This window comes from Anomalospiza imberbis, chromosome 4 (genome assembly GCF_031753505.1).
Source record: "Anomalospiza imberbis isolate Cuckoo-Finch-1a 21T00152 chromosome 4, ASM3175350v1, whole genome shotgun sequence".
In the NCBI taxonomy this organism is placed as follows: Eukaryota; Metazoa; Chordata; class Aves; order Passeriformes; family Viduidae; genus Anomalospiza; species Anomalospiza imberbis.
The window spans coordinates 15,234,950-15,259,255 of NC_089684.1; the positions used below are offsets into that span (position 1 = coordinate 15,234,950).

The 24,306-nt window shown below is 38.4% G+C and overlaps 1 long non-coding RNA gene across 1 annotated transcript; it reads left to right on the forward strand.

Moving 5' to 3' along the window:
- Nucleotides 1-1,003: 1,003 nt before the first annotated feature.
- On the forward strand, nt 1,004-24,087 carry LOC137473357 (uncharacterized). Its single transcript, XR_010998713.1, has 4 exons — nt 1,004-1,098; nt 3,056-3,206; nt 18,096-18,173; nt 23,321-24,087. It is a non-coding gene; the product is annotated as an uncharacterized lncRNA (long non-coding RNA).
- The last annotated feature ends 219 nt before the right edge of the window (nt 24,088-24,306 follow it).

Below are 24,306 nucleotides of genomic sequence, written 5' to 3' on the forward strand. Positions count from 1 at the left end.
GCAAATCTGACTGCAAAATTCAGACAGCTATGCCTTGGTGGAAGCTCTAAAATTAAAATGAAGTCTTTTGAGAGACCTGCACACAAAATTAAGTGTCTCATTTATTAAAATGAGAAAATTGTTAGAAACCTGTGCCCCTTCAAACATATTAATGCTGGTAAGTAAGTATATTTGTGTATATGTATATATGTATATATATATATATATATATATACACACACACATATATATATATATATTCGGCTTTATGTATCTGGTAGATAAAGAGCTTGTCAAAACAGCAATTGCATACATTGATCATTATAGTCATGACCATAATCATAATGCCCATACTTCACAGCAAGCAGCTACATGTCTAATTGCTGTCATGGATTTATAGAAAGTTTAGATTATACAAGATGCTGAAAACATATGTTCCTTGCAGCCTTAAGCATTTTATTGCTTCCATTTACTATGTTGCTATGCCTTTGCTGACAGATCTCCATGTGCAAACCACTGTCAAGCTGTTTGTATGACCACATGATTTTTTGCCCCATGCAGTGGTGCATACACCACTCCTCCAGCCCCAGCCACACTACAATCCCAGAAATGCTCCCTAGACCTCGGCCTTGAGAAGGTGCACCTGGAGCTTATCAGAAGCACTGTCTGCTCCCAAGAACTAGTGACCAGCTAATGACCATGGTGATCTAATGACCACCTGGCCTTTAACAAACAGCCTTGGAAACTCCTTTTTCTTGTCCAAACAACAATCCAAGTGAAATAATATTTTCATTACCCAATTTTCAAAGAAAGTTTCTGACCTGAATTGTGGCCAAGATGGAAGATTACTATGACTAAAGCCAGCTCTCTTGTGGTTCTAAAACAACAGCCCAAAGTGAGACCCTCTGAGCTCTCCCAGACCACAGCAACTGTGACCAGCAACCTCCCTCTGCCTGGGACATCTCTCAGAGTCAGTGAACTCTCGAGTTTGCTCTGCTCAGAGGATACTGAATGAAGACAATTGATTCTGGGCTGATACCCCAACTCCTCAAGGCTCAACCCTGTGCCTGTTGAGAAGATGCAAAGGCATCTGAAGTGAGCACTTCACTGAACTCAAAGGTAATTTTTCACAGGTACCTTGTACAGACTCTTTATGTCTCTGCGAGCAAGTGTGAATATGCTATAGCAAATTAGTAGGAATGTTGCTCTCCTAGATTCTAAAGTACTTTAGATTTGAAAGTAAGTTAGGCCTGTAAGTGAGTTACTGTTGTGCTATAGCAAATTCTATATGAATCCTTTGCTAAGTTGCCGATCCTAAGTTATGGATTAAGTGCTATTAAATTTAAGTGTTAAGGTTAATGGCTGTTGAGCTTTCAGGCATAAACTGTTGGTAAAGGTGAGGCTCAGTTTAGCACAAGGGTCCACTCTGAACCTTGTTAATAAACAGTAAGGTCTTCTGTATTCTTCTTTACCCTTACCTATCATTTCCCTGCCCAACCTGCTCCCCTAAACTTTAATGTTTAAAAACTTCAAACTCTTGTTGCACATTACAAAACTCACAGTGTTGCACATTATAACACTCACAGTGTGAATAACTTAAAAATAGTTTTGAACACAATCATATGCCTATATAGTGCTAAAAAAACCCAACTAAATGTCTCTTGAAAATTACAGAGGCTCGTTTTCTTCCTGTAAGATAATATTTTAGAAAGTTGAGAAGTACTGTCACACCAGTTTTGTGAGAAAAAAAATATGATTAAATCAAAAGATACCTGTTTGTCTGCATCCAAATTTAACTCATATGCTCTCATTTGACCCTTATGTTTCAATAAAATGGTGTAATTAATTGACTGAATACGTTTAGTGCCATTTAGGATTCTTTTGTGGATTATTCTGTCATTGAGGAATTGAGATACAAGTCAGTGGTGAAAAGGATTAGCCTGTCAGCTTCAAAGTTCTTAAAGGCAGTGTTTTTTCATGCATAAATGGTAGATGCAAATGACTTGTGAGGAGTTAATGCATGATTAGTAATTGCTATCAACAAGCTACAGGCATGAACTGCATGTCTCATGAATAACTGTGCCACAACTATATCCATACAAATTGATAAAGAATATAGCTTAACCTTGAAAAGAATCAGGAAGACAGTGATTGTTGAGATGTCATTTAATAACACCTATACTTTCTGCCACATAGACTCTTTCTAAAGGCACTTATTGCATGCAAAGTGCTATACAGAATGAAGTACCTGTCTCTATTTCTTCTACTTACATAGTAAAAAGAAGAGACAGATGCCTTGTTGGACAAGTCAAGGCAATTCCATCTAATAAGAGTTTTAAGCATGATTCAGTATTCCTCCTGGCTGACTGTTTTGGAAAGGCATCTAGATGTTCCTGAGGACAAAAGTGAGGACAGCATGCAACATGACATTCAAATTTCCTTTTTGCCCACCATAGCATATGTATTATACCTACATCACACTGCTGATGTGCTTTACTGTAGTAGTTGCTCTTTACTTAAATTCTTCTTGATTTGCACTCAGTCTGAACAGCTGTCAGCTACCTGCTAGACATATGGTGCCAAAGGCCCACAGGGAAAATTTCTTACAACCCACAAGATGCTCAGTTGCAGTCTTTGGAACACTTTTAGCACACTGGCATGCTGTTATAATGAATTGTGCCTATCCCATGCTCCAATTCCAAACTGGACCTGAGCCCCAAAATTTTTACCTAAAAAAACAGGTCCCTTCTGCCTTTAAGAGACGTATTTCAGCAAAATCTCACTCTAAGGTCTTAGTTTGGTTCTTAGTCTAAAAGATTTATATTCTCTATATTTGTGCTGATGTATATGAATCTGAACTTTAGAATCGGTCCCCCCACTCAGATTTAGCAATTCAGAAAAGGGACACCACTGTAATAATTGAGAGAACATCTGAGTTTTCACACCACTGTGAAAGGTCCATGCATGTTAAAGGATCTGCCTTAGGAGATCCCAAAAGACACTGTTAAATTTACAATTAAAGCCCTGCTACCTTTTTTTTTTTTTTTTCTTTTTTTTCTTTTTTTCAGAAAACCAGGAGAACTAGCAATGCCTGAATGCTGATTGTTTGGGTAAGGAGTGAAATGAGGACTGTGAAATGCAGTAGCATAATTACCTATATAGCAATGGAAGTCCTGGAGAATGAATGAACTCAAAAAGAAAAACAGCTGCCTGAGGCACCAACGCAGGTATGTGACACCCTATTCAAGGAGATATTTTTCAAGAGTAGGAATGTTGGACAAAATTAGGGGTTGGAACAATAACTGTTATATGAACCCTCTTGACTGAGCATACTTCTCACAGGCTTGAATACAATTAACCATGCAAGAAAGGCCATGTCCTTCTAGTTTGAAAAACACACTTCAGAGTAGTAATAATTATATACTTGGTGCCTAGTTATTACACTACATAGTTTCTCAGAAATTATAATAGCAACTAATAATTTACAAAATAGAAACTTCCAAAAATATGCTACCCAGAAATCTCTGTAGAAAGCCCATTCATCCTAAAATGACAGCTTGTTATGGAAACAAGTATTTTTACATATTATGCCTGAAATGTACAGGGTAAATTACCTACCTTACAGCAACACCGAAATTTAATCTAGCACTTGAAGAAACTGGGGTGAAAGTTCTTGTGCTGCTATTTTTTTTTTTTTTTAATATCTAACTGTGAACATAGGTGCTAGGGGATGGGTGATCAATCAATATTAAAGAACAAACTGGCCTCTGAATGCATCCTTAGCATAATTTTATCTTGTCTAAGACATCATCCTTCCTGTCTTGAACTAGGAGCGACTCCTCCATGCTAATGGATCTGACATCAGTGTTGCTGGAAAGAATGATTTTTACGCTAGAAAAAAATACATTCTCATTTTCAGATTACATCTGATTATTGTTGTATTTCTGCTTTCATATAGGTTCACTTTAATATCAACTCAACCCAGTCAGCAGAGCCATTACCTTTTTGTAATTATTCACATCCTTAAGTGTGTGTTGAAAGGCTTTTTTTTTTTTGATTAAAGGTCTGTAATTTGTATAGCACTTTTCTTGGACATAGCTAAAATCATAGATCCTGCAGTGATTTTAATGCCAAACTCAATGGAAATATTCAATTTGAACACTTGAAATATTAAGATTGGGGTTTGTCTGCCCAGACTGATCTATTTTGTCAAAGTACCATTCATTTATTCTGTATGCAGTATGAATTCAGTAGTGTCCATATGAAGACCATGCAGTCATTAAATATTTGATGAAGATTATCAAATGACTTCATAAAAGCAGTCATACTACTTCAGACCACTGGACCCCATAAAACAACATTTTGTCTGCACCAGTGGCCACAGGCAGATGCCTAGGGAAGAGTACAACCAGGACCGGCAGATGTTACTTTTTACCCAAATATCTTTCCAAACGCCAACCATTTTCTACTCAGGGAATTTCTTAATAGCATTTTGCAAGTACATAGACCTTAGTAAATTAGAGAAAGGGGCACTGCCGCCCTGTCACTCCAAGTTAGGAAAATAAGAATGTGGGGAAGCTTGGGTGCACAGAGGAGCTGTCAGACTGCAGAGAAATAGTCTGAGACTGGCTGCTGCAACTGTCCAGTCCAGCATTATTGGCTCTGCTCCAAAAAATAAATTCCCATAGGGCAGGAAAGCTGGGTAAATAAGAGCTAGAAATGCCAGGGTATTTATGACATTGTTTTCTTCTCATTTGCAGTACATGTGCATAAGTATTTGTCCCAGTTTTTCTATTTTTCCCCCATTTTTCTTGTTTCATAGCAAGAAAAATTCTTGTTTCCCAACTCAGATTCACAAGCAGACCAGGATTTCAATCTTCATTCTGATCCTTCCCTGCTTCTCCTGTGGTCTGACCATTAAGTTTGTGAAGAAAGATCTTAGGTTAGCATGCTACATCTGGATCCAAACATACAGACTTCCAGTGAAGACAGACCAAACAGTAACTATTCTGCTTTCCAGTCCAGTGACTAGGAGAATGTGACTCCGAATCTGCTCTGAGCACATCTTAGAGAAGAGCCTCCAGAAGCTGTTTTCCATTTTATTAGTCCCTTGCTGCTGGAAGTGCAGCTGACCAGCAAAAGGCCACAGAGTCTGCTGAGACCACACCAACAAAGGACCGGGTCAATCTCTTTACGACTGGCATGTGAACCAAAAGCTGAGACCGAGTCACAGTATCATGTACCAACATAATGAACCAGTGAGGATGTCAGCAAACTGGACAGTGACTTTAGGGACAGCCACTATACTCGCTATATAGCTGGTAGCAGCAAAGATAGCAGAAGTGTATCTCTAATAGGTTTTGCAACATTTATAAGTCACATCAACATTCTCTATTATCCAGGAAGGCCTTTTTTCTGGTGGCTCATCTCATCAAGCTCCTTAGAGTCAGTGACAATCTGGAGGCTCTTAATTACTGACATTATTTACTGGTTACTTAATGGCCTAGAATGCTGAGGGTGATGTTTTCTGGTGGAAAAGTGATAGTATAAATAAAATGCATCCAAGGCAGATGGCTTCAAAATCACACAAGGAATAAATATGATCAATGTTGCAGTTGCACTCCTCAGCTATTAAACTCAGGAAAAATAGATCACAAGAGACATTTTGCTGCCACTCAGCCTCCTTTTGAATGTTTTGCCATGCTGCAGTGGCATGCGGCCGTATGGTGTGATGCAAGCACAGCAGCTTGCTGTCCAGAGCAGTTTCCAGCCTTTCTATCTACAGATCTCAGGCACACATCCCAAGCTGCCTGACCTCAGATTGCTTGGACCTTGTCTACTACACAAGCTGTCTTTGCTTTACTCTCTGCATAAGTCACTATATTCCCCTCTCAATTCCTATTATGGACTTTCCCAGTCCAGCCTCTCAGCACCCACTCTAATCTAATCTTAATGACTGCTGTCAGCCTATTCAATCCCACTCTGAGTCTTGCTTGAGGGCCTGAACACTAACACAGAACATGTGGGAGATATCAGGGCTCTCTCACCCATTGCCAGCATGGGGGACTCAGTTCCAAACTGCCTGGGTGGGCTCATCAGTGAAGCCTTGATTGGAATTAAGGACCTCTAGATAAAACAGTTTTAGACAACTGGCATAAAGGAGATGAGTTACACTGCTTAAGTTAGATGTTTAGGCTGGCAGTCACAGGCTAGGAAGGTCTCCAGTTGAGTGGTGACCGAACAGTAACTGGGCATTAGAAACCCTGCCTAGGGGAGAGGGAACTCTGCTGAGGTAGGACCTGATGACAAGGACGTTGGGTTAGCACTAATAAGGTCTTAACTAGATCACATTTCCTTGTTTGCTTATTCTGAGATACACAACACAGCCCAACCTTACTAAAGTCAAATGATTTCACTGATGCTTTATTCACTTCCAGTGCAGGCTAGTGCGCTGCCAGTGAATGGTTATGATGGTGTGTTTAGACAAGCCCATATTGCATGCTTCTTAGCACCTCATCTTTTAGGTGTATACAATTTGATGAAACAAATATGGTATGCCCTTTTCCTTTCTAGAATTCCACATTCCTCTTTTGCTCTCTTCTCATGATAGTTGAATAGAATTCAACCAGCACATGGTTCGCAGTTCCAGCAATGTCTTATTTCCCATCTTTAAATATGTGGCTAACTTCAAAATTGCAAAAAATCTGTTTAGTACTAATTCTCTGAATTTTCACATTAGTAGATAGATTAGTCACTCCAAAAATGAAGTGGCTTCCTTTTTTTACAGTCGTATTAAGTCTGCTTCAAGTACTGGATGACCCTTGGCATAAAATGGATATAAGGCTACTTAACAATGCATAACTCTGCTGTTTATTTCATTAAATATTTCAAAATTAACTGAACAGTTCCCTTTAATAGGTACCTTACCTTGGAACTTTGAAGAGATACAGATCACAGCAAAACATCAAAATCTTGAGATGCTCACTGTGATTTACTGAGAGTGAAAAAGCCATATATAACTCATATCACTCTATGCAACACGTTATCATTATCTCTGAAATGCTCCAGTGAACTTTTTGAACAAACAAAAAAAAGACCTGACAACTTGCTCAAAAGTATGGAGAGCCCTTGCTCAGACACAGTTAATAAAAAAATTCCCTTTTGGTTCATGTGAACCAGGGTTTTGTGCTCTAGTTATGGAATATCTTTGTCGGTGTAGATTAAAGGATTTTTAAATTGTTTTTCTTGTCTTTCAAAACAACTTTGTTGCCAGTCAGATATTTACAGTACAAGTTCAGAGCAACAGTTTTATTATTAAAGTGGTGGAAAATAAACAAATGAAAACATTAAAGTGTAAGGAAATGTAACCAAAACCTTTTATTAACTTAGCCAGAAAAAAGGCCACATAAAAAATCTTAAATTAAAAAATATATCTTTTTTGGAAACTAGTCTCAGATGTTTACTGATGATTCAGTCCAAATATGAGTTGCACGTGCAATTTGATTGACGAAACACCCAAGCATGGCCCACAACTTGGCCTGCTCTGACCACATGACAGTTGTATTGAAGGAGATCCAGCCATCCAAAGCAGACCCAACTCTTTTCACCCAGGGATCTCCCATCCAGATCTGCTGGGAGACAGTGTTGCTGGCCACTGATATTTAGCAAGGGATGATTCCCAGTTGTGAAAGCACTGCTTTCTTCCTCTGTCAAAGGGGAAAGCCACACAAAGCTAAGCTGTTTGATTTTGCCTTGGGACAGAGTAACAATCCTCATATATCCCAGCAGTGATTTCAGCTCAGAAGTGAGGTCAGGTTTTGTCACTTCTTGAATGAACTCAAACTCTGCCTGGAATCTGATTTAGACAGTAAAGAAAAAAGGGAAAAAACCACCAAACCAACAAAAAAGAAATTATGGCATGTGGGGGAAGGGAGAGGGGAGCACATAAAAGGAAAAAAAAAAAAAAAGAAAAGGAGAAAAAAGGAAAAATGGAAACAAAGGGGAAAGGGGCAAAGGAAAAAAAAAATCAGTCTTTCTAGATAAAACCCTGGACTATAAATGGAACTCCTATACATGACCTTTTTCCCTTGACTTGATAACTGAGGCTATCCACATCAGTGGGAAGAGAGGCTCTCCAAACCTGTTTGTTTGTTTGTTTTCTGAGATGAGTTAGCAGTGAAGTTCCTATTAGCATTTTCTTTACTAAAATCTCCTCAGGACTTCCATGAGTCTCACCTTGTTTTCACTGCCTTTGTGAGCATTAAGTCTTCAAAACTATTGTTGTTTGTGTGAGAACATTGTATTGCTGGAGAAAAAAAGTTAAAATCTTACCGTTCCCATAATACATCTGTCCCTAGATTCTTGCTCTCCTTAAGAAACTTGGGCATTTCCTTGATTCTGACAAAGTATAGATCTCTATTCATGGGCATGAACTAGGCTGTGATTTGGGCTTCACTGTTGCAGGCTGCTGCAAATTGAAGACATTATTTAGACATATGGTTCCTGTCTGGTGGCTGAAGTGAAAATCCTATTTTAAGGGACACAAAGGTGTTGCACTGACATTACTAAGTGGTGCAGATGTGTTGTATTTCTGTACGGTCCTAGGACTGGGTATGTGTTTTTAAGAAAAATTATATTTCTGCAAACATCTGCAGGCATGCACTGCACGTGCATGAAGAGGTAATATTGCAAGTGAAGTGAGCCAAGGGCACTCTGATAAGTGGCTTCAACCTTGGTTCCACCAGGGGAGAAACCATTTCCCAGCACGGCAGTCACACACTCTGGCACATCCTGCAAGATTCCAGTCGTAAGTGCAAGGCATATTCAACCCCTCTGGTACTCTAAATAACAAATGTGCAGCTATGCTTCCCCCAGAGCAAAGCAGTCATTTCAAGTTAACTTCATGTTAGCCATTTAGTGTCAGTAAAAGAAAATACCAGCTCTTTATCTGTTTCTCCCAAGACTGTGGAATACAAATAACCTATTAGCATCCAGCCAGCATGGATTTATGAAAGGCAGGTCTTGCTTGACCAACCTGATCTCCTTCTCTGGCAAAGTGACCCACTTGGTAGATGAAAGAAAGTCCCTGAATGTTGTTTACCTGGAATTCAGTAAAGCCTTAGATGCTGTTTTCCCTAGCATTCTCCTGGAGAATCTGCCTGTTTATAGCTTGAATGTGTGCACTGTTCTCTGGGTAAAAAACTGGCTGGGTGGCCAGACCCAGTGGTGACCAGCTCCCCAGAGCTCAGTATTGGGGCCAGCCCTGTGTAATGTCTTTATCAATGACCTGGACAAGGGGATTGAGTGCACCTTCAGTCAGTTCACAGACGACACCAAGCTGGATGGGAGTGTTCATCTACTGGAAGATGGGAAGGATATGCAGAGGAATATGGACAAGCTGGATCATGGGCCAAGACCAATTTTATGATATTCAACAAGGCCAAGTTCTGGCTTTTGAGTCACAACAACTCTGTGCAGGACTACAGACTGGGAGCAGAGTGGCTGGAAAGCTGGCCAGTGGAAAAGCGCAGCTTTGCATTACTTTTGTCGGCCCCGGTCAGCTCTCGAGTGCCCGGCTTGGGCGTCTCAGCTTTTCGTTGGGGCCGGGCCTCGCCGCTGTTCCAGGGCGCTTTTGCTGCCACGCTCCAGGGTGGGCTGTTGGCCATGCTTCGCCGTCAGCGCGAGGGAAGAAACAAAGAGGCAGGGAATTCATCCAAATCTGTCCGCGTGGCGGCTGGATGCTTTATTGGCTGCGAGAGCTGTGGTGGAAAAGCTGCAGCCCGCTCCCAGCTTCGCATGGACACAAATGGCCTCGAGCATGCCGAGGAGTGGGATCAAATAGGGAAGGGACAGGGCGGACAGGGAGCCCTCCTACCCAATGGGTACAGACATCGTGGTGATGACGTGTACTGCAGCAACCAATGGGAACACGGCAGGGGCGGACACGGGGCTTTGGGGTGAGTGGGACCGCGAGAACGGGGAGACGGGCACGGAAACCGCACTAGGGGGAAACTCGGGGGATGCACGAGGGTACAGAGAACTGGAAAACTAACAAAGAAAAAACCCATAATTTGAACCCAAACCCAGGATGCAACAGAAAAGGACTCTGGGGCCCAGAGCAGCCAAGAAGGCCAATGGCATCCTGGCTTTGATCAGCAATAGTGTGGCCAGCAGGACTAGGGAAGTGACTGTTCCCCTTGGCACTGGGGAGGCCACACTTTATGTCCTGTGCCCAGTTTTGGGCTGCTCACTACAGGAAGGATTGGAGGTGCTGGAGCAAGTCTAGAGAAGGGCAATGGAACTGGTGAAGGGTCTGGAGCCAAGTCCTGTGAGAAACAACTGAGGGAGCCAGGGATGTTCAGCCCAGAGAAGAGGAGGTTCAGGGGTCACCTTATCACCTGCTGCAACCACCTGAAAGGAGGCAGTAGCCAGGTGAGGGTTAGTCTCTTCTCTCAAATAACAAGCAACAGGACAAGAAGAAACAGCCTCAGTTTGTGCCAGGGGAGGTTGAAATTGGAAATTAGGAAATTTTCTTCACAGGAAGGGTTGTGAATCTGCCCAGGGAATGGTTCCCTGGAGGGTATTGAAAAGATGTATGGATGTTCAGTGGTGAACTTGGGAGTGCTGAGTTAATGGTTGGATTCAATAACCTCAGAGATCCTTCCCAGCCTAAATGGTTCTATGAAGTGTACCACAGCTAATGGTTTTCTCTTTAAAGTTACTGCAACCACACTGAATGATATATTGGGATGATAGTGTTTATGAATATTTGTCTTCTTGATAGATAATTAGGAGACACATTAAACTCCTCCAGAAGTGTTTCTCAGTAAGAAAAAACTAGCAGTGCACAGGCACTAGCTTAATTTTGAATTAAATTTCAAAAATTTTGTTTGGAATTCATATTAAAGTTGTGAAAATATGTTCCTTTGGTGTAAAAATTATTACATTCTTTCTGTTTTACACAGAAACTGTCAGTATCCTTGACACCAAACTCATTTTTCTTAATGGACTCAATCCACTGTCAGCAAAATCAATGAAGTGCATTTTTCATCAGTCTTAATGGGATCTGGAAAAGGGCCCATGTTTCTAAATAAAGCCAAATACTGGGCTGATTCTGTATTCAGTTATACCCATGCAAACTGGAAATCAGCCAGTTGGCAACTTCTTTTTTCTTTCCTTCTCTTTTGTGTTTTGCAATAGAAAAAAATTCCCACTTTATTAGGGTGAAAAAGGTAGAAGCACAAGATTACAAGGATAAAAATTCAATTCCCTTTTCAAGTGATGTAACACTTGATCTGTATGCCTCGGCTCAGAAGGAGATTTGTAAATTATCCAAATTTCAGCATCTTGAATAATTTGCAGCAGTGTTAGGCACAAGACAAACATACATGACTTAAGTGTGACTGTCCACGTACTAAAAGAGCCTTTAATATTGCTGACTATTGGCTGAGTATAACACTCAAACTGTATTTCTTAAGTGGCGCCTATGTATGAGGCGGGCGAATGTAAAGTAAAGCTATCACATCTGTTCCACTCACCTCTTGTTCTTGGAGACTTTCTTCATTTATTTGCTTTGGCAAAGTAAAGAGATTTTTGCACAGTCTCTGGCACCTCCATGTATGTAAAGATGTTATAACACGATCCCTGAATTTGACATACAGGTGGATTATGATAATGGCTTAAACAGCAGAGAGCTTTAAAAGCAAGAATGACAGTCTGCTTAGTTTTCAAATAATGGCAGTTTTCTAAACAATTCCTCACACATAAAAATGGCAGAAAACCCTGTGTGGTTGAGAACATGGTTGCCAATGACCTCACTACAGCTACCTCAAAAAATAGGAAAAGACAGTGCAGCACCTGGTAACATTTCCTTTCTCCTCTGTTCTCTGCCAAAATTGCTTCTCATATTTAGGAAATGTTTAGCTCTCGTGTTTTAGATCTGGAAAGCTTAAATAATAACTTTCCCTGCTGTATAAACTTTATGAGCTTAAATCATTCGCAGCAGACAGATAAGATGTAGTTTCAATACCTCTCCTTCATTCTCTGAGTTTCTCTTTGAAAAGGAGTGTGATTACCATAAAAACTTCTAATGCCTCACAGGAAAAATAATGGCACTTATGTACTCTGTTTTGTTAAGTCTCTACCATATATGAAGAAAAAGAGATCCTTTTTGCCTGTGTCTTGCATAATGTGTAGCTTATGCAAAGAGGAATGGTCAAGAGTTTAAAGAAACCACCATCAACATGAAGAAGAATATGGTCAAAATCACAGCTAAAATGCAAACTGGTGTGGCAGATGAGCAGAGAAGAGCAGGTCTCTAAGGCAGGCAGGCATGTAGTCACTGATTAATCTTGCAATCTTTTCACTTGGCAAAGAGCACAAGTAAATACTTATTTCCATCCTTAAGGACATATGACCATCAACAGATTCTACCTGCATTTATCTGTTAAAGTGTTCTCAAAAAAAATATTATTAAGTCCCATTTTCAAGCAGGAACAAATTAAATAAAATTAATGCCCTAATTCTTCCACCACTACTCTGTTCCCTGCTTTTGAGCCAAGACATAATTCCATTGATGTCCATAGGAGTCTTATTAGTAGAGTGTTACACTATGACACGATATAACTTACACACGAATGTTAGATGTAACAGGAAAGAAAAGAACCCAAAGAAAAGATTTTGTTTTCTGACTCCACTATATATAGAATATCAAAAGTGACAGTGGATTGAAAAATGAAATGACTACCTCTCTAACTACACTAATCAAACTAACAGTCCATCAGTTCTCTCCACTCACAAAAAAAAAATACAAAACAATCATTGTTTATATAAACAGTATAAAAAAAATCAGTAAAAAGATGTAAACATCAGAAAACATAAAAAACTTTTAGAAAAACTTTAAAACTCTCAAAAAAACCAAAACAACACTAGAGCAACAAGGAAGAGTATACAACCTTTTACAACCTCAGCCATCCTTTTAGAAGAACAGATATTGTTAAAGAAATCCATGCCTGCTCACAATGCCATTCACTGGTGACACCTGGCAGTGCCTTGGCCAGTGTGCAGTCCCTATCTTCTGCTTAGCTTCAGTTCCAAAATTCCAGGCTCCAGTGGACACAAGTGCATCATTTCAAAGACAAACACAGCCACATTTTAATGGTTTGGAAAATGTGACTGTGCAAGATGCTCTGCTGGAATGCTTGGTAGAGACTTATAGGGTCAGAGCATTTTGACAAAGTTCCTGGAAATTTTTTTTTAGGTCTGTTTCAAAGGCTATGATAATTAAATAAGCAACACAAACATCAGTGTGATCAATACGAAATCAAGTATAGGATTAGTTTTTCCCCCTTGGGTATTAATCATTAGTTAGATAAACCTTAAGGAATACAGAATACATACCTTTTCCAGGAAGAAAATGAGAAAAAGCTTTGACAGAAACATAGTTTAGAAGTACTTTTCAGAATACCTATATACAGGACTGCAGGCTGAAGGAGACATTCTCAGGCAGTTGTCATGATGGTGATATGTCTTTGACCTCCAAAATGAGAGTTTACCTGCTCAAGTTACCATTCTCTTGAATGGAATTCAAGAGAAACTAGACCCCAAATAGAGATAAGTCCCACTTAGGCAGAAAGCACTATTTTGTGGCCTGTCATGTTGTCTGATGGATTTTCTCACATACAGGAGTTATGTTTAATCCACTAATTTAAGTCTTCCAGTGAAAATTTAATGCATTTAACTTAATACACTTTTTTTTTGTTGTTGGGTTGTTTTTTTGTAGTTTTTTTTTTTTGGGTTGATTTTTTTTTTTAACTCACTAGCTGGATTTTAACCTCTTTCTTTTGCTCAAAGCTAAAACATTTCGCTTGCTGCCAGGCCTGAGTTTGGCTACACATATTTAATACACAGTACAGATTTCATCAACATATGCTCCACCTCTTTCTTATTTGGAGCATTACACTTATTCTTTCCTCATAATTAACCCTCTTTGCCTCTTGCTTTCAATGGAAAAAAAAGAAAGTGATAAATGATGCAAGGCCCTACCAGTGACAGAACTTTTCCATATGGAAATACTAATGCGTTCCAGTGCTTTCAAGATATGAGGTAACTTTTTGGCTAGATATTTTGCTATTTTTAAAGATTGCATTATGACACATATACCTTATGATATGTTTTTTTAATTTAACATCACTTGATTCTTTTCTTTATTCAAAACCTTAAGAATTCTGAAAAACAGCTTCTGTTGATATGGGTATTCAAAGTGTCTTTTGTATCTATTTTCCAGATTATCTTTCGTTTAGATCACACTCAAAAAAAAAAAAAAAAAGAAAAAAAAAGAAAAAAAGATAACTATTTGATGCTTGAATTCTATTAGAATTAGGTTTTTTTAAATAAAAAAACAAGGTCACTTCTCTCACACATGCATTTTAGAGCTCATCCTTCCCATAGTCCACGAATTTATAGTAATTGAAACTGGTAGATAAAAGTACAATCTCAGATTTTTTCTTATATTAGCGCCTACCTGACTTTGTAACTTTGATAAATAGCAGTGTCTGTAGAGTAGTCCATCCTAGTGTTCATTATTGGTCTTGAGCACAGTATCATAGAATATGCTGAGTTGGAAAGGACCCACAAGGATCACTGAAGTTCAACTCCTGCCTCTGGACAGGATGGCCCCAAGAATCACATCATGAGCCTGAGAGCATTGTCCAAATGCTTCTTGAATTCTGTCCGTGGTCACCCAAGTGCTGTGACCAATTTCCTGGGGAGCTGTTCCAGTGCCCAACCACCCTCGGGGTGAAGAACCTTTTCCTGATATCCAACCTAAACTGCCCCTGACACAACTTCAGGCCATTCCCTTGGGTCCTGCCACTGGTCACCACAGAGAAGAGATCAGTGCCTGCCACCGCTGTGTGCCTCACGAGGAAGCTGTAACTGCAATGAGGTCTCCCCTCAGTCTCTTCTCCTCCAGGCTGAACAGACCAAGTGACCTCAGCCACTCCTCATATGCCTTCTCCTCAAGGCCGTTCACCATCCTTGTTCTGCTCCTTTGGACACTCCAATAGCTTTATATCTTTTTTATATTGTGGCGCCCAGAACTGCCCCCAGCACTCAAGGTGAGGCTGCCCCAGTGCAGAGCAGAGCAGGACAATCCCCTCCCTTGTCTGGCTGTACCTGATGTCCCCAGGGCAGGGCTGGCCCTCGTTGCTGTCAGGGCAGAATGACTCACATTCAACTTGCCATGGACCAGGACCCCCAGCTCCCTTCCTGCAGCGCTGCTCTCCGGCCTCTTGTTCCCTTGGTATCAAGCACAAGTTTTAGTCTGAACCAAAATTCAGAGAAAGTCCCAGAGGGGCTTCAACTAAATTTTTTCTGGAGTTCTTTATGAACAAGTCCCACAGGAATATCATGAAAGGAGAAGGATGTGAGAAAAATGAAAAGTATTTGCCAAATTCCCATAACTACTTTCTTAAATTGCATATATTCCTGATATCCATGCACATGGTACTCTGCACTTCCCTATTTTTATTATTGAGCTCCTGCATCATTGTGTTTACAAAAGTAATTATTATTTACTTTCCAGTCACAAAAGAAGAAAACATCAAAAATAAATCTCTCAGGCAGGTTTTTTCCTTACACAAGAAACATCAGCCACATGAAGCCTCATGAACAGTTACCATAAAAGCTAAAAACAAACAAGGATTTCTTGAAAATGCAATTGCTCAATATACCCAAAACTGCCAGCTGCAGTTTCCTCTTTAGGCTATTGACTTCATAACCTTACCCAACCGTTCAGAAATTTCCTGGTCAACAAGATTTTTTGGAAGCTTTATGGAAAAAGCAAACAAAACAAAACAAAAAAAAAGATTGGTTTAAATTAATTTCCTGAAGACTGAATTACTTTATTAGAAGTCAGACTAAACAATTGTAAATGTTACTAAAAGTAAACCAGTTTATCACCTTAGAGCAATAAAGGCAAATAAGCAGACAAGCTTGTTGGAAATTACCTCTTTAGACTACCACTTTGAAAGACTATTCAGATATTCTTTGAATATTTGTTTTTCTGTACTGGAAGAAAAGGTATTGCAATGCTTTTTTTTTAATTATTTTTATTTTAAGTACAGGCTTCAGAGAAACTCAAGGGTATAAAGGAGGAGTAAGATTTCAGACTAAAAAGGTTATTTCTTCATGAAAGTTTGGGTCATGGTTATTCCTTCTCTAACTGAATAATATATTTACAATTGTGAGTATTTAAACTTGTAACAGTGATTCTCTATGTAAAAGCATGAAGTGCATTTTTAGCAAGTGTATTCAAATCAGAAAGGGGAGGTATTTATGAGAATACCTTTGCTCTGCATTTACTGCTGTCAGCATATTCCTGTCCTCAGTAGTGACTTTGGTGGGACTACTTACATGAACCAGTTCACATGCACATCAGCATTAGGCTGTTCAATGTGTCCATAAGAAACACATCCCCATCTCACTCGTAGTTATAGTTAGTGATTCAGATTTCAAGGAGAGACAGAAATTACCAAAGAATTGTCCAGAGGACTGTTAAGGATTAAATGAGAAAGTTGGGCTCCCATCATAAAAAGATTGCTGTTATATTTTTTTGTTTACATAGAAACTTGGACAGCTGGTCTGGCTACAGTCTATCTTATGTGCTTTAAGGCACGTGATAAAAATTATATCTATAATTTCAGACCTAGGTCTTATGAGTACAGTGTCTATATAGAACAAGACAGAGAAGTTACTTTTAGGTTAAAATATGTAAGTTACTTTTAGAAGTTTTTTCCATTTTTTAATGAAAATTGGCAACTCACATTCTGATTTCAAGATTTCAAAACTATAAACTCAACCAACTGAGATCTGAATTAAAAAAAAGAGTATATAAAATAAAACTTGCCATAAGAAAAAGTGCTTGTTACTTAAAATATCTACAAGAGAATTATTTTCTTTCAGCAGAGGCTTACAATCTTTTAGTCATGAAAGAGTTCTCCACCATGCTGCATAGGAACAGGATAGAAAATGCACCATCATACTGTACTGAAGATCTAATGAAGACCAAGTATCTTTTGTTTTGTCTTTTTCTATTTTAGGAGGTTTTTGGAGGGATTGCAGAAGAGCCTCTAGTGGGCTTCATAGAAAGCTGAGAGAGCATGATGCAGAACTTCCTTCTGCTCCAGAGGCTTATCTGTGAGAATGCTGATGTGAAAAAGCATCAGTTCTGCTCTTGGCTCCCTGCTCAAAGCCATATATGAGCAAGTGCAGAAATATTCACTTTCAACTAAATGTTCCCAAATGCTGCTGTGTTTGGTTTTTTTTTTTTTTTTTCCATTTTGGTTTCACTACTCAAGTTAGCCTCTTATTTTGATGAGAGAAATGTTAGCATGTTTGTAAGGACAGAAAATATTAATTAAAATAAACATAAGGCTAGACCCTTCCAGCAGCTTTCAAACCAAACTGAAGTCTGATGTGTGACTTCTATTAAAGTACATGTCCTGTTCTGATTCCCACTGGTTTTAACAGCTACAAACTGTTAGGTATGCTTAGAAGACCTTAATTAGATTACTAGATTACTTAAGAGGGGCAAGTCTTCCATTCACTTTTTCTAAATTTTCATTTAAGCAATATTTGACATTGTGGTTTCAAAATACAAAGCAATTTATTCCTGGTGTTTCACAAAAGACATAGCTAGTGGCTCTTTCTGACTTCTCATTTCTCTCCTGACAGCAGGGATGGCTGCAGAGTCATCAACCCTGACAGTGCTGAGTGAGCTAGAAGCGGTGCTGCTTCGTAAAACTCTTCAAAAAATTTTTGTTTTTCTTGAAACCTTAAGGTGTTTTTTTTGTTGTTTCTTCTGCTTTGACAGGCTATAGCAACCTTCCTGTCTACCTGCCACAGGCATTTGTTTATAGTTTTTTCACCCATGAAAAGTATAATGAAATTCCTGCCCTGAAAGCTGGGAGTTGTAAGATGAAGGAAGAAAAAATTGTTTTCCTGGCTGGAAGTGACTGTAGCCAAGGACGACACAGATTCCTCTGGTGCCATGTCTGTCACCAGCAGCCATGCTCCTTCCTGTGCTATAACTGCCTTGTGTGTTTATTCTGAACCAGGACATCCTTGACAGATAAAGGAACTGACAAAGTCACAGGGGCAGCACTGGCTGCAGGAGGTCATGGAGGGATTTCCAGGTAGACCAGACTGGACATGAATGAACAGGAGCAAGCAGATGTTACATAATCACAATTTCTCTAAAACCATTTTAGCAACACAGGAGAACCTTGGCAGTCCTAGGGCGTTTAGTCAGTCAACATTTCTGTAAACAAATACATAATTTAATTTTAAATGTCATTTCATTCCAGGGGTCAGTTTCAAGTTGCTGTCACACAGGCCTCTTCCTTGGGGAGATTTGTTCAAGGGTGATCTCTGAATACACAAGAAGCAAAAGAGGACAAAAAGTTCAGTTAATTCCAAAGAGAGCAGTCCTGGTTTGAATAGAAAGCAATGAATCAGGGAAAGACCAGGACTTTCTTTTAACAGTGATGGACTGAATGGCAAGCCTTATTCTATAACGAGGTAAAACATTCCCTGCAGAAGTTTTAATTAGTCAGGGAATTCATTTTCTGTAGTTTTACAGTTTTCTGTTGCAGATTCATGACCCTTTGAGGATTTGAATTAAAAAAAAAAACTGACAGAGTACAATAAAACACTGCAGAAAGAATAAAATTATCTTCAAATACAGAAGAATGAATGCCAGTATGGAAGCCATAATCATTCTCTCATATAAAAAAAACCTGTTCCTGCTTAGAGAATTTCAGCTCAGGCCTGGTATTAGAAATGCAAGGCTTCATACTGATACACATCCCTCTTCTTTTTTCTTTTGGTTCATGGGTATGACAAAGACTGAGCAGGTTCGGTTTCCTTAGCCAGGAATTCCTACAAGGAATGTTAATATCTGCTGAGTCACAAACATTCTTCTTTTTCCTTTAATTTCTTTTTGGAGTAGAATCTGCTTTTTGAAAAACTCAAAACAGGGCACTGGAGCTAAGATCTGATACCAAACCCCTTATGGTCAGCAGAGAGTTTGTTTCTGTAGGTGGACCTGGCTGTAAACTGTCCCCAGAAGCATTCATTCTGGGTAGTCTATATTATTCTGTAATACAAAGTGACTCTTCACCTGGTGAAGCTGGAAAATAGAAAAGAGATTAAAAATGAAGCTAGATTAAGAGAGGATGAAAGGCATCATCAAGATAGTTTATAAATTTATGTTTAAATTAGGTAAACTATCTGAAAATTGTCATATCCCAGCCATGTTTCTCTTTCCCAGCACAATTCATTTGCAGGCATCATTCAGACACATTCCAAAGAAAAGAAAATGCATTTTCTAGTAATTTTCAAGAAAGAAAAAAAAATTACTGCCACCTCTCTTTCTTTTAGTGCATTGTTTTTTAAGTTTTGATACCATCTTATATTTTGTGTATGACCATATTCTTTCACCAAGGGGTCAGCACATAATTGTGTCCATATGTAACAGCTCCTTAGATATAAAAAGTGTTTAATATTGCTTCATAATCTGTACTTTTGGCAAAATTAACAGAGATTCAGACAATTTAAGGACACTATAATCAGGTTCATAGCTGTGGGTGGAAAAAGGAAGGAAGTCTTAAGATATTTTTAATCTACCATTCTAACTTCAAGTTGTGAGTGCAATTCTCTCAATGTAGTTATGTTTGATTTGGAGCAAAGCAGACTAAAAGTCCTCTCCCTGGATAGTGGTCAATGCAAATAATACCATCACATAGAAGTTCATGCAGTATTAATTTCCAAGATACTTTTTTTAGGCAATTCTCTAGGAAGTTTGAAGCTTACATTTAATTTGAAGAAGGGCATTTGTTTGAAGCTTACTTAAAGTGGTCAAAGACCATCCAATTGATGTGGGCTAGAAACCTCTGAAAACCTTTCGTTATTTGTCCAGCATTTATGCCACATTTTGCTGCCTCGATTAGAGTATGTCTTTCCTAAGGCTTTCCAGGGTTAAAAAATATATTTCTAATCTAAGGATGGATATGAAACAAGGTATAAAGAATATGTAAAAAAGAAGATTTGAAATAAATATTATGCCCATCCATAATTTCAGAGGTTGTTTCCAGTCATATAAAGTTGGCATCATATGCTATGAAGATGTATCCCCCATTGCAATCAGAATTAAAACATATATTTACTTCTCTGTCTGCATGTTAATCTGGTTAGTGTAACAGACCAATTTAAGAGAGTAAATTAGATTTTCCTGCGACACCTATTACATGCATAGAATTAGTTTAACAGTATAATCATATTTACCTACACTTTCAACAGGGAGATATTTCTGCTTCATGCTCTAATGATGATGCCTGAACCAAAAAAACCAATTAACTTCAGTCCTTGTAGGATCTGATGAGAGGCTGAATTAGGAAATTCCCATATTAGCAAAGAGTTTGAATGTGAAGCCACTGACATAGCACTTCAGTGACATATACTGGAGTCCATTCAGGTGTCCAGATCTGCAGAATCATGGAAAAGTCAGAGCCATTCCCCTTGAGGGAATGGGGACTATAGCGGACATAGTGGAAACTCCCTGAGCTAGGAGTACAAGCTCAGTCTGAAAAGATGCTTTGTTCTCAATACAGGTAGGAACCTATAACGTTCAGCAGCGCATTGTCAAAAATCACTTAAATGTATTAGTCAAGTCTACTGGAAATCTAAGGAAGTAATTTATTTTGTGTACATAGAAAAGAATGCACCTTCATCCTTTTAAGTTTTTAATTTTTTTTTTTTTTGTAATGGAGCTGGTGTTCTCTGTCCAAAATGGATTCCTAGTTCTTAGGAATAACTCAAGAAATCTCTGATGGAAAATGAACAAGACAGATCTCTGCTACTTTGAGACAGCAGCAAGTTTGCTAAAAAATAATGAACCAGAATGTCGGACTGAGTATGCTTTTGGAGATAAAATTTCTAGTTTAGAAAGATATAATGTTAAAACAACAACAACAAAAAATTACACACTTCTAAAAGCTATTACTTCTTGTTTTATTCTCAGTCTTTCTCCTTTTCGAGTTTTGATTTGTTGGGTCTTTTTTTTTTTTTAATTTTGAATGAGCATCTACATAAATGTTGCAGATTAGTATGCAATTAAAACTAGTTACTTTGCTTGTTACGTCTCTAAGACTGAGCAGCAGACTTCCTTTAAATGCATAAATGTGATAGGGCCCTTTTCCTGGATGAGCAAAACCAGAGTCAGTTCATATAAGTTATGAATCCATTCTGGCAGAAAGTTAGACCATTCATTCTGGACCTCTCTTTATAGTTCAAGTAATAAAGACAGGTCTGGAAATCCAATTATGTCTCTTGTCTGCAATCTTTAAAAGAACTTAGGAAAGGTCTCAATGAGATAGAGAAACACAGAAAATATTTTTAAAGTATTTTATTTAAAGTATATCCTCCTAGCCTTATTGTTTAGAGTTCAGAATTTAAGTGATGTGATTACCAACATATGTTATGTCTGTTTAATCAATTACTGATTTTTTTTTCTGGCTACAGCACCACAGAAACAATGTATAGGGTTTCTGTATTCTGTTTGCAGCTCTGGTACTAACTTGGATCTCAGTTCAAAAGGAAATGGAAACGCAGATATGTTTAATCAGAGGGAAAAAAGCCCCCAAAAAAAGCTTTTAAGAGCAGGGTGAGATAAGTATTATTAAGCAAATTTAGTTTTGGACATATGTATTTATCTGTCTATCTATTTATCTATGTATTTATCTTTGCTTTTAGTCATTCTGAAATAAGCATGAAGGTGTGTGATGAGAACAGGTGTAGAAATGCAGGTAACATCCTCGAAGAAATTACCTCACAATGCTGTCAAATAAGCTTAAATGATGTATTCTGTTGAGTTATGAGTTCACGTTATCCTGACCAAATGAAATCTCTTTTAGTTTAGAGAAATAAGAAACATTGAAAACATCAAGAGGTGTAACCAGGAAAGAAAAATGGAGGTTGATCTTACATGAGGCAACATTATTTCAAGGTTGAGCTTGGTCAAAATACGTCATGTAGATGCCAATGTGAGACCCTAACTCTCACTAAATTTTAAGCTCCAGGTGTCTGTATAACATTTTTATGTACTGATATTCTTGGTGCTGTGGGGTGGAAAGTTATCTCTTACTAACAATTCTTGCAAAAGGGGTTTCTTTCAAACTGCAATTAATTCTGGGATCTGCTTTTGACTCATACTGTGAGTTAAACTGGGAAGTTCCAGTATTTTGTAACTTTAATGTCATTCCAGGGACCTGCAACCAGAAATTCCAGGAAACCTCCCTACTAGAAACTGCATTTGTAGTGTTTGAGTGAACACCATGCATGGCAAGCCAGCTGCACTCACTCCATTTTTTGTCCCCTGACTGAACTCACATGTAGGACTGAGCTTCTAGAATGGCTGCTTACAGGTAGAGATAACAGAGTCTCTTTCTCCTAACGTGTCCACCTACCCCTCAGTTCCACACCAGGCAGAGAGGATGAACCTTAATGCTCAGCTGCTTCTGACCTGCTGCAAATGAAAACTGCAGGCGAGCCCAAGCTGGCACTGGTTTGCAATGTAACCTGCCTGCATTGGTGAGACACAGCTTTCCAGTTCCCTCTTTGAAGCTAAGATGTTTATAGATGTGGATCTGCAGCACATAAACACAGCCTGGCCAGATCTACTTCAGTTCTCTGGACCATGAGAACCCAAATCCCTTGTGAAAACATCAGGGGTAGCTATTGTTACTGCCAATCTGTCTGTCTGGCAAGCCCTGTAGGAACTCAACTCTACCTACTCAATTAAAGTTCAGTAAAGTGTATATAGTTTCATCATAAAGGAGTTAGGAAAATTTATGAGTTTGGGTGAGAAAATATCAACCCATCTTAAATGAAAGTACCTAAATACTGTTTCCACCTTTCTTCAAAATACTGAATTAAAAAAAATTTCCCTCAGCTTCTTTCAGTTTTCCCTAAAACACCATTTCAGTAGCATAAGCAGTGAGCTGTTCGTTTGGCAAATGAGTTCATTATTGGCTTGGTTTTTTAAGAATGACTGTATCATGCAGTAGTTATGACACTACTTTTCCAGACTTTTTTCTAACCCAGTTTTGCTTCCTATTGAAGACCAACATTTTTTTCCTCTTCTGTATTTGGAGTTACAAGTGGGATTTTTAAATAATAATAATAATAATAATAATAATAATAATAATAATAAAAAGAAGAAGAAGATGAAGAAGAAGAAGAATCTGGTATATGCCGTTGTGTTTCTGTTTGGTTTTTACCCCAGACAAGAAGCATACAGCAGCATGGAGCTTCTGGAATATTAATTATATGTAGTTTATTTCAAGATTCCAATATATGGTTGGAATCCTGATTAAATCCATCCCACAACTGGAATGTATTCTGCTGAGAGCAAAAGGATAAAGAGATAATTATTTGTTCTACACTGTCTTAAACTAACTTTGGAGCTGTGTTCCATTTAGATTTTTAATTTGTATTTCCCTTAAGTGATGTTTATTTCCTTAATGATTTTGTGTTAGCAAAATTTTCTGACACTGAAGATGAAGGGAATCATGAAGAAAGGGGAGAATAGCTTATTATACATAAGGAATGATTATGAGGTTTAACAAAATAATAGTGAAATGGAAAATAATATTAATTTAAACACAGAGAAAAAGATACTATTAAGAATTTCTGCTGTACAAGAAACTGTAAGAATTAGGCCTATTAGGATTTCCAGTGTAGAAAAGATTATAATGTATTAGTGGCATTGAGGACTAGTGGTTTCCAACTAGATTTAGTGTTTCAAGAAGTGATGGAGAAGCATTAAAGCAAGTGGAAATCTCATTTGGAATACTGTACGCAATGTTCTAGGAACACAACTGTAAAACAAAGCTATCAGATACAGGAGCTGTCAGTGGTGCAGGAAGTCTCTTCTAGGTATTAATTTCTGTGCCTCTTGGCAAACTTCACTGTATGATTTAATTATTTAATATTCATTAAAAGCCTGACCAGAAAAAGCAGGGAAAAAATACATTTGGCCTTTTGTTTTGAGCTAGGAGCAGAGAACATTTATATTAAAATAGGTCCTTATTTTCTCTATTTTCCTTAGCTTCCCCATTTGAGAAACAATGAAGTTACTTACCCAGTTTTATAAACATAATTAAGCTAAGTAAATACTCATTAGCTTGAATAATTAATGAAGAACTTTGCTCTGCCTCTGTCCAATGCCACAACTTGTGACTAAACCAAGTAGCTCTACCTGCTACTATA